We start from the raw sequence: 11,078 nt of genomic DNA on the forward strand, positions 1-11,078 counted from the left end.
GCAGCAATATTTGCCCTTCTCTGTTAGGAGACTGCCCCTAACAGAAAGGGGTGCTCTCACTCTCAGTCATCCTGTAGCTGGCAAAGAAGAGTGCTTTGGGCTGGGGGAGGGAAGGATTTCCTCCCGTCTTTGGGGAGTGTGCAGGTCTGGAGACTGCTGCTCGTGGGGGCTGAGGTGGCCCCTGCCAGATGGAGGCCAGTCACTTCTCCTCTGAGGCAGATGGAAATTACTCTCCTCAGCCTGCTTTCTTTCCTCCCCAGTCAGTGGAGCCTGGCTTCAGATGGGCTGAGGGGGAGAGAGGGCCGTGTCCTCTTCCTGAGGCCTGGCAGTCACCAAGTCACTAGTGTCGTGAGCTACAGAGGCAGAATCATGGCAGTAAGACAAGTAGAAGATGAGTAAGAGCGCATGCCAGGCTGTGCCCCAGAAACTCTCAGAAATCCTGGGCCCCAAAACTCTATGTTTGGGTGTAGGAAGGAAGTCTAATTGCATTTTAGAGAGAGAGAGAGTTTCAACATAGCTTACTGGCAACAATAACTCATATCACAGATGAAGAAATTGAGGGTTGGAGGCCTTGAAAGAAAAAGAGAGAGACCGATGGACCGGCTGACTGTGAGGAGGTCTGTGGCCTGAGGGGCACATGCCATCCTCTCACAGGAGCAACAACCCAGGAGACCCTGGCATCTTGTGAGTTCTTGAGAGCTGCACCTGCTTCAACTCTGGGGAAATGTGGTACAAGTGAGGCCAGAGCACACAACCTCCTTCAGGCCCACACGCCTTAAAGTAATCAAAAAATGAATTGTTAAAAAAAGATCAAAAGTTAACCAGAGGCAACCAAATATGGAAAATAGCACAACCACATAAGACTTAAAAAATGTCAAGAGGAGAGAAACAGAGGATCCCAGAATGGAAATGTTCTTTGTATACCCCCCTCCGCCCCCCACACACACCTGCAGCTGAATGAGAGAAGAAGGTTAAAAAATAAGATGCCAAGAAGGGTCACCGGCACCTCACTTTGGTACAAGAAGGGCCAAGAGGCTGCATAGGCTGTATTCCTGCTTTCTGGGGACAAAGGTGGGGCAAGTCAGAGTGTTCTTCTGGCACTGGCTATTTCTTATGTGACTTTATCTTATTTTATTAAAAAAATTTTTTTAATCTTTATTTATTTTTTTGATAAAGAGAGAGACAGAGTATGAGGGGGGTCAGAACAGAGAGGGAGAGAGACACAGAATCCAAAGCAGGCTCCAGGCTCTGAGCTGGCAGCACAGAGTCCAATGCGGCTCTCAAACTCACAAGTGGTGAGATCATGACCTGAGCCGGTCAGACACTTAACCAACTGAGCCACCCAGAAACTCCTCTTAAGTGACTTTAATTTCAAATAATCAATATGCCAAAGTGGCACATTTTGGGATGGCCTTTCCCAGACCCCCATCAAGGAAACCAGCAAGGACTGAAAGAGCAGCTGGGCTTGCCTTTGAGCTAAACGGCCAATGAACTAAAAGCCTAAGAGGCTGTGTGGCTCAACACAGCCATCTGCCCAGTGATGTGTGAAAATGGAGTCAATAGTTCTGGTCCACTAGCCTAAGCCTTGGTCTGGAGACAGTGCCTTAACCCATAGGAAAATACCAAAGCCTCCCTTGAGGAAGCCCTCCCACCCAGAGCACATAAAGAAGTCCTGAGAAAGATGACTCCCATGGAAGATGAGCCACAAATAAGAATTACAAAATCTATAAGAAAGACCAACAACACTAAAGGTGGTTTTCAGACCCCCTAAACAAGAAAATGTACATTTAAGGAACTGGAGACAATCTTGAAGAGATTTTAAATGAAAATGTATATAAAACTTCAGGGAACTAAATGAAAGAATAGCCACCATAAATAAGAACAGGTAATTATGAAACAAAAACAGGCAAATATTTTACAAAGTAGAAATATTAGAAATGAGTAATGTAGCTATTAACTTGACAAAGCCTTAGTCGTGTTTTACAGGTGTATGAGTATTTTTTTTATACCCAGTCATGCACATGTACATACGTAGAAAAAGATTTGGGAGAATATACATCAGGTGGTGAATAGTGGTTAACTCTGAGAATGGGCTAAGAGTATGCATTTTCTTCTTTTAGCCTGTCTGTCTCTTTTTTTTTTTCTTTTTACAGTGAACATGTAATGTTTATATCAAAAGAAAAATCAACATAAGACACAGTTTGATTTTAAAATGATGGGGATTTGGCATGACTTCTGGCTCAGCCTATGTCACCAAGTGTAAAATAATCATGAATTAAACCACAAGAAATTAATAAAATTTTATCACATGAAAATAGTTACATGCATTTTGTGCAAATGGTTAGAGTATATATGGGATAGTCTGCCCTCATAAAGTACTAAATGTCATACCCAAAATAATTTACTTCAAAGATAGTATAATATTGTGATTTATAATAAGAAATATGTACAGTTGAACAACACAGTGGGTAGGGGTGCCAACGCCCACATAGTTGAAAATCCATGTATATCTTTTGACTCCTCCAGTGTGGATCCCTGGTGATCTGGCAGATAGGATCTGGATTTTTCACCAGAAACTTTACTAAAAGCCTACCATTGACTCGAAGGCTTACCAATAACACAAACAGTTGATTAACACTTATTTTGTATGTTAGATGTATTATACACTGTATTCTTATAATAAAGTAAGATAGAGAAAAGAAAATGCCTTAAGAAATCATAAGGAAAATACATTTACAGCTCTGTATTGTATTTATCAAAAAAAAAAAAAAATCCACACATAAGTGGACCGATGCAGTTCAAATCTGTACTGTTCAAAGGTCAACTGTAGTAGTGTTGATTAGGAGCCACACATCCAAACACTGACTGGGGCTCAACCCGCTTCTCACATGGGTATCTTGTGAGGGAGGAGAAACGGAGGTTATTTGTTTAACGATGGTTAATGATTCTCCTGGGCAACATCAGCTGAGGCCACTAGAAGTAAACTGAAATGATTTAGGGGCGCCTGGCTGGCTCAGTCGGCAGAGCCTGTGACTCTTGATCTCAGGCTCGTGAGTTCAAGCCCCATGTTGGTGCAGAGATTATTTAAATAAATAAAACTTTAAAAAATAAATAAATAGATGTGGGCTGTGCCGTGGCTGGAAGTTACAGTGGGGCGGCGGCTAAGAAGGCGGTTGTGGTGGCGGCGGCGGTGGCTGGGGCAGCGACGGAGGAAACAGAAGATGGCAGATTTTTTTAAAGGACTGACAGTCTACAACAAAAGCAACTTTAGTCGATTTCATGCTGACTCAGTGTGCAAAGCTTCGAACCGACGTCCCTTAGTCTACCTACCCATGTGGGAGTACCCATTTGATCAGATCATTGTGACAGAAAAGATAAACATCCTTTTGTGCTACCTACATCAGCAATGGGACAAAAAGAACGCCAATGAGTAGAGGGACCAGGAACAAGTGGACCTTGAGGGTGAGAGCTGGGCAACCCCCACCCCCGCCCCCACAAGGTCCCTGACAGCCCAGACTTGCATAAGGACACTTAAGAGGACACTTAAGACTCTCATTCCCCCACAGGTACCTCTTGTGTCTTGTCTGCTCCAAGCCTGCCCTCCTTGTGTAAGCCCCCCCACCCCCACCCCCACCCCCACCCTCGCTCTGCCCCCCACTGGCCCACCCACACCCTACCATCCATACCACTTCCAACCTCATAGGAGCTAATGCATTTATTTTCCTTGAGTTTTTATTTATGCTGTAAAATGGGACATCAGACCCAGTAGTATGATGTTGGCAGATGCTTTTTAAAAAACAACATTGGGAGCACCTGGGTGGCTCAGTAGTTTAAGCGTCAGACTTCCGGCTCAGGTCCTGATCTCAAGGTTCCTGAGTTTGAGCCCCACGTTGGGCTCTTTACTCACAGTGAGGAGACTGCTTGGGATTCTTTTCCTCACTCTGTCCCCCTGTCCCCCTCTCTCTTCTCTCTCTCTCTCAAAATAAATAAACAGAATAAAAAACATTGTTGTTATTCACAACCTACCTCCAGATCCCCCTCTGTGTCCCCCCCCCGCCCCGCCCCAATTCTCCTCTGGAAAAACCGGAGTGTGTCTGCAAGGGTCTAGAGCCAGGTAGAGCCAGGGCCCTGCTGTGGCCCAGCAGCATGTGTGGGAGCCTTTCTCTCTGCTCCTACTCTCCAGAACGGGCCTTAAAGACTTGGCTGGGATCTATTCCGTGCCCAGGCTTCATTCTTAATGTGTGCCAGGGTGAGAAGTCAGCATTTCCAGCTCTTTCTCTTAAGTCATTTTATCATGGCCTAGTGTGTGCTCCATGCCCACCCCAATAAAAGTATGTTTCCTACTTGGAAATTAACTAATTAATTAACTAATTTTTAAAAATGATTTCAAGAACATAACCTAAATAAATGTTTTCCAATCCCAGTGTAATGTTCTTTCCCTGGACACAGCATCCTAAGGAAATGGGTCACAATAGCAGCTTGACAGAAAAATCTTCTACTCCAGGCCTCTGCTCATGGTTCCCTCCTTCCCTTGGCAGGACTCTGCTGTCTCATCAATACCACCACAGCTGATAAAGCCCTTCTATACTTCTCTTTGGTGCAATTCTCCTCTTTGTTTCAATGGGACCAGCAGAGGGCTTTGCTATGAGCACCAACCTGGCTGTCATCCAGACCAATGTTGTTGACTCCATACATCACTGGGACATTGGCCATTAGCAACACAGCTCCCAGGTTTTTGTAGCTGCCATCACTGCCCAGTGAGGAGATCACCGCCTATTCCAACCACGGCCTCCATTACCCCATATTGTGCCTTTATGCCAATTAGAACAAAGGATGCCCTTCCTGAAGACAATGGACATCCTCTATCAGAAACCATCATGATATTCTGATTTTATTAGGATGCAACACTTGGCTGCCATTTGCTGCAAAGATTTGTCTCTGGTGTCTGTTATGTGAATTAGCAGAGCACAGCCCACCCTCTCGGACACTCTTGGGTGATATGTCCTTCTAAAGCAGTATTCACAGCTTGCTTATATGGCTTCAAAAGAAGCACCTCTGCTCCTTCCATTTTCTTAAGGCTTCCTTGCCTCCTCCACTCAGGGCTGGGTCCGAACACATCAGCCATCAACCATCATCAACCGGCGGGGTCAGAACATATCAGCTATCAACTGCCATCCACCATCTATTGGGGAAATTCAAAAGACTCTTCTCCACAAATTTCAAACCACAGCCTTCTAAACTGAAGTGAACTTTGTGCCCACCAGGCATACTGTTAAGGAGTTAAAGTCACCTTTGTCTTTTCTCCCCCTTAGAGATGTAAAGCTGCTCCTCTAGGCTCCAACAGTTAATCCTTAAAATTCTTTCCATTTCTTCTGACAGTCCCGGCACTTTCTTGTGCAAAGTGGATACCTGAAATCCTATTTGGGTATGCCAACACACAATCCTTTCCTTGTGTATAGCTGTGGTCCCGGGAGCCTCTGCCACATGATTGTGACTGATCAGACATAACTTACCCTCAGCAGCCCAATCCTGACCTGCTCCAAAATGGTCCACTTCCAGTCACGGGCCACCTGTTTTCTCCTATTCACAATGGATGCTATTTAACTGCCAAAGACAACCCAACCCTACAATAAGGTGTTTAAGCTAAACCAAGAAGCCTTTCCCTCTACATTTGCACTAGGTTAGATTTTGGGGGGGGGGGGGGAAGCAGTTTAAAGAAGAAGATATCAGGGTTCACTGAGCATCTTTATGAACAGCACTCTAGGATAGATACAGATGGGGACGCTGAGATGTATAGTCAAGGCCTCTTCATGGAAGAAGCTTTCCAATTTAGTCTGGAAGAAGAGTCACCATACTTTGCTGTTTGCTTGCCACCATCCCAGTTTACACACCCTGTCCCAGTGTAATTAGTATTTGAATCACTTTTCATTCTTAAAAATGTCATGGTTTGGAGGCAAAGAGTTTATACAGTCACCCTAGAGATAAGATGTATTCACATGAGGGGCACCTGGGTGGCTGAATCAGTTAAGTGGCCAACTCTTGATTTCAGCTCATGTCATGATCTCATGGTCATGAGACTGAGCCCTGAGTCAGCCTCCATGCTGAGTATGGAGTCTGCTTAAGATTCTCTCTCTCCCTCTGCCCCAACCCCATTCCTGCTCTCTCTCTCCCCGCCCCCCCCCAAAAAAAAAAAAAAAGGATTCACATGAAAAGAGAACTTAGAAATCCGGGTGGAACACTCTATCAAGTTCTGGGTAAAGGGCTGTTGCAATCCTTCTTAAGAGACGAAACTGAGGCTCCAGGTGTTTAAGTAGCTTCCCAGGCCCATGAGGCCTGTTGGGAATTACTGGAACCAGTATCTAAGGCTACTTCCTTACCAGCCCCTCCACACACCCTTCCCAGCAGAGAAAATGGGGCTTCCGGAAAGTGGGGGGAGACACACGGGGGTAAATACAACACTCCCCAAGAATGTCTGTTTTCATTGCTTATAAAGACAAATGAAAGGTTTTTTTTTTATTATTTTTTTCAATGTTTATTTATTTTTGGGACAGAGAGAGACAGAGCATGAACGAGGGAGGGACACAGAGAGAGAGGGAGACACAGAATCGGAAACAGGCTCCAGGCTCTGAGCTATCAGCCCAGAGCCCGACGTGGGGCTCGAACTCACGGACCGCGAGATCGTGACCTGGCTGAAGTCGGACGCTTAACCGACTGCGCCACCCAGGCGCCCCAAATGAAAGGTTTTTAAATACTTTTAAGGGGGCACCACAGAGAGTGATGGATTTTAAAGCTATGAAGACTACTTGGCATTTACACATACCAAAGGTTCTCTGGATGCTGAGTGAAAAGGTGCTTAGGCTCTTTGTGAATGTGAGAGAAAGAAAGAGAGAGAGAGGATACACATGTCTATCTGACTCCATTTTAGAGGCTCAAATAAATTATTTAGGAGTTTTGCCTGGGGACGCCTATCACCTGGGCTGGCCCAGTCATTTCTATACTCTGGCTCATTCCCCAGGTTTGCCCAGCTCCTCCTATGTGCCATGTTCCCAGTTCTCATCGTGCAAAGGAAAAGGGGTAAACTTTTTTATCCCCAACATCTGCCTCTATCTGAAGAGTTAATGGGATATCTGGCTTGGGTGCCTATATCCAGTTCAGTTATTCATACTTTGTGTGGTTAACCCCACCATGCATATCTTGAGATGTCCCCCAAGCACCCTGCTGATTAAGGGGCTTTTCTGTGTGTTCTCATGTCTAATTCAAATGGCTCCTGGAAGCCTTGCAAGGGAGAGCAGGCAGTGGGGGTAGCAGGGCAGAGCCAAATTCTAAGACCCCAAGCCTTTCCCTGGGACAGGGACAGATAGGGAATTCCTCCCAGGCTAGATGGATTAATAAAGACATGCAGGCCAGCAACACCCTGGTCACTGATATCCTTTTGCAAATTGTCAAAGAACAATTTTCAAAAAGTCAAAAACATGGTACAACATGAATGAACATTGAGGATATTATGCTAAGGGAAATAAGCCAGTCACAAAAGGACGAATACTGAATGATTCCACTTATGTGATGTATCTAAAATAGTCCAATTCGTAGAAACAAGGACCACAATGGCGGTTGCCAGGGGCTGGTGGGAGGGGACACAGGGGAGTTGTTTAATGGGTATTAAAGTTTCTGTTTTACAAGATGAAAAAGTTCTGTTTTACAACAATGTAAATATTCTTTTTTTTTTTTTTAAGAGAGAGAGAGAGAGTGTGCACAAGCAGGGGAGAGGGCCAGAGGGAGAGGAAAAGAGAGAATCTTAAGCAGACTCCATGCCCAGTGTGGAGCTGAATGTGGGGCTTGATCATGACCTGAAACAAAATCAAGAGTCAGACACTTAACTGACTGAGCTACCCAGGCGCCCCAACAATGTAAAAATTCTTAAAACTACTGAACTATAGACTTAAAAATGGTTAAGATGGTACATTTTATGATGTGTGGGTTTTTTCCCATATACATACACACAAACATGATTCTGCAGGGAATTTTTTGACATGATGAAACTGTTCTGTAGCCTGATTGTGGTAGTGGTTGCACAACTTCTATATGGGTTAAAATTCATAGAACTGTAAGGGTGCGGGGTGGCTCAGTCAGTTAAGTATCTGCCCCTTGATTTCAGCTCAGGTCATGATCTCACGGTTTGTGGGTTCGAGCCTCATATCAGGCTCTGCACTGACAGTGTGGAGCCTGCTTGGGATTCCCTCTCTCCCTCTTTCTCTCTGTCCCTCCCCCACTCATGCTCTCTCTCTCTCTCTCTCTCTCAAAAATAAATAAATAAACCTTAAAAATTTTCATAGAGCTGTACATAAAGAGTCCATTTTGTTATGTGTTCATTTTTTAATTAAAAATTTAAAAACATAGTTTTCATACAAATGTAGACTGGACATGTATCAAAAATGAATTTAATTAATTAAGCAGAGGGGCACCTGGGTGGATCAGTCCGTTAAGCATCCGACTTCGGCTCAGGTCATGATCTCACAGTTAGTGGGTTTGAGCCCCACATCGGGCTCTGTGCTGACAGCTCGGAGCCTAGAGACCGTTTCAGATTCCCTCTCTCTCTCTGCCCCTCTCCTGCTTGCGCTCTCTCTCTCTCTTTCTCTCTCTCTCTCTCTCTCTCAAAAATAAACATTAAAAAAAATTTTTTTTAATTAATTAAGGAGAGAATCAACAGGATGGTAAAGCTGATTCCAAAAAGTATAGAAGATACTTAAGTCTTTGTAGTAACTGAAAGAAAGAATACTGAAATAAGTTTGTTAAATTATATCATATAAAATAAAACTTTAGCCTTGTTTTCTACACCTTCCTTATTTTTTATTTATTTGTTTACTTATTTATTTATTTTTAATGTTTCTTTATTTTTTTTTTTAATTTTTTTTTTCAACGTTTATTTATTTTTGGGACAGAGAGAGACAGAGCATGAACGGGCGAGGGGCAGAGAGAGAGGGAGACACAGAATCGGAAACAGGCTCCAGGCTCTGAGCCATCAGCCCAGAGCCCGGCGCGGAGCTCGAACTCACGGACCGCGAGATCGTGACCTGGCTGAAGTCGGACGCTTAACCGACTGCGCCACCCAGGTGCCCCTAATGTTTCTTTATTTTTGAGACAGAGAGAGACAGAGCACAAGCAGGGGTGGGGCAGAGAGAGAGGGAGACACAGAATCCCAAGCAGGCTCCAGGCTCAGTTGTCAGCACAGAGCCCGACGCAGGGCTCGAACTCACAAACTGTGAGATCATGACCTGAGCCAAAGTCGGCCCTTAACTGACTGAGCCACCCAGGCGCCCCCTCTGCCTTCCCTATAAAGTTGTAAAATACCATAATCGATAGTAAATAGACAAGCTAGACAAAAGTACACACCCCTAGGAAATCAGCTAATCCCTCCAGACAGGCCTGCTGGACAATGCCTGAGCCCAGCATGACTCAAGGGCTTGCAGGAATCCCTTTGTCCCATTTCCAAATCTCGGACAATTTTTCCTAACTGTCCAGATGAAGGGAAACAGGAGAATGTGAGACCCAGAGCAGCACCAGGGAGGAAACAGTGAGCCGCACTATCAGAGAAGGGATGGGCCGAGGGATGCCCAGTTGTCCTGAGGAAGCCAGCTGGTCCTTGTCCTGGTAGGGTATCAGCAGCTTCCAGGAACAGAGGCCTTTAGAGAAATGGCTGTAGGAATGAAAACCAGGAAGGGGGTTCTAGCTCCACAAGCCATCTGGATCATTCTCAGACCCGCCAGGCTCTTCCTTGCCCAGGATCCTCGACTCCTGGCAGAGTGGCACCAGCGTGTGGCCTGGCATCTGCCCCTCCATATTTCACAGGCACCATTCTGACCTCTAGGACTTCAGGCGTACACCTCTGCCTTTCTTTTCCAGGCAGTGGAAATGGAACACCTATGGGGTTTATTAACCCCATCTACTCCGAGGTGAACCCCAGAGAAAGCCCGGAGCAGATTTGGAAGTGGCTCTGGCCTCCTCTAGACATCTCCGGCTGAATGGGAGCAGGGGTCTTGCCAGCCAGCCCTAGGCTGACATCTGAGCACAGGTGGGTCCCTGTGACTGGCCCCACAGAATCCAGGGCTCTGGAAACTATGGCCCCTGGGCAGCTGCCGGGTCTTCCTTGGTGGGGAGGAGAAAGAGCAAAGCTGCCATGCGGGAAGGGGAAATGCAGAAAATGTGTGTGGCAGAGGGGCTCAGAGCCGGCAGAGGGAGATGAGCTGGAGCCCGCAAACAAAAGGCCCTGATAAATCCAGGGTGTAGGGACAGCGACAGCCTAGGCCGGGGTCCCTCCAAGGGCAGCCAGATGCCCTTTTCACACATTGACCACACTGGGGCAGCCAGAACTGGAAGCTGAATGACCTCCCGGGTAACTGTGAAGAGAACACGAGAGGGGCGATCGGTTCCCCTTTGGTGTGCGTGCCAGCCAGCCAGCCTTCTTCCCAGGCCTTAATAATTTAGGTCTGTCAACCTAGTGGGCCCCAGGCCCGAAGCAGGGCTGTGAGCCCATGGTTTCTGTTTCCCGGGCTGCCTCCTGCACAAACTCCTAATTCTGCCTCCCCACACTGAGCTTATAGGGCCTGGGAGTAGGTGTCAGGCCAGCAGTGTCACGGATGAGGAGACCCTCCCGGGCCACACCCACCAGCCTAGGTAGCCCCGACTGACCTTGAGCCCTGGTCTCAGCCTGCTTTGCGAACCCGCCCCGGGGGTGCTGTTCCACAGCTCCGGTGACTGTTCTCTGGCAGCCACTACATTCCTCTCCCGGGAGGCTGGAGTCACACCTCGTTGGATACAGTTCAGGGAAGGGAAGTTCTCAGGACCTTTCCCTCTCCCTCTCCTCTTCAGGCTCCCCTCCACTTCAGCCCCCGCCCCAGCCTCCTCCATTCCCAGACCTGAGCTCACTGCTACACGGGTGGGGGAAGGGGGGGGCAGGAAGGTGGAGAGCAGAACTCCATTCCTTCCTCTCGCTTGAGACCCCAGACTCTGTCCTGCAACTGTCAGGAAAGCCCCAGACTACTGATGTGATGGTGGGGATGGGGGGTGTCGGTCCTATGGCC

The 11,078-nt window shown here is 46.7% G+C and overlaps 1 long non-coding RNA gene and 1 pseudogene across 1 annotated transcript in view; one reads left to right on the top strand and one right to left on the bottom strand.

The window, feature by feature from the left end:
* Positions 1-10,823, bottom strand: part of LOC121022303 (uncharacterized) — a 122,991-nt gene extending 112,168 nt beyond the window's left edge. The window contains exon 1 of the long non-coding RNA XR_005786895.1: positions 10,687-10,823. This is a non-coding gene — a long non-coding RNA (uncharacterized LOC121022303). The remainder of the gene's footprint in view (positions 1-10,686) is intronic.
* Positions 2,742-3,535, top strand: LOC121022301 (DET1- and DDB1-associated protein 1-like; annotated as a pseudogene).
* Positions 10,824-11,078: the final 255 nt, after the last annotated feature.

This window comes from Herpailurus yagouaroundi, unplaced genomic scaffold (genome assembly GCF_014898765.1).
Source record: "Herpailurus yagouaroundi ecotype Mexico unplaced genomic scaffold, PumYag 391, whole genome shotgun sequence".
In the NCBI taxonomy this organism is placed as follows: domain Eukaryota; kingdom Metazoa; phylum Chordata; class Mammalia; order Carnivora; family Felidae; genus Herpailurus; species Herpailurus yagouaroundi.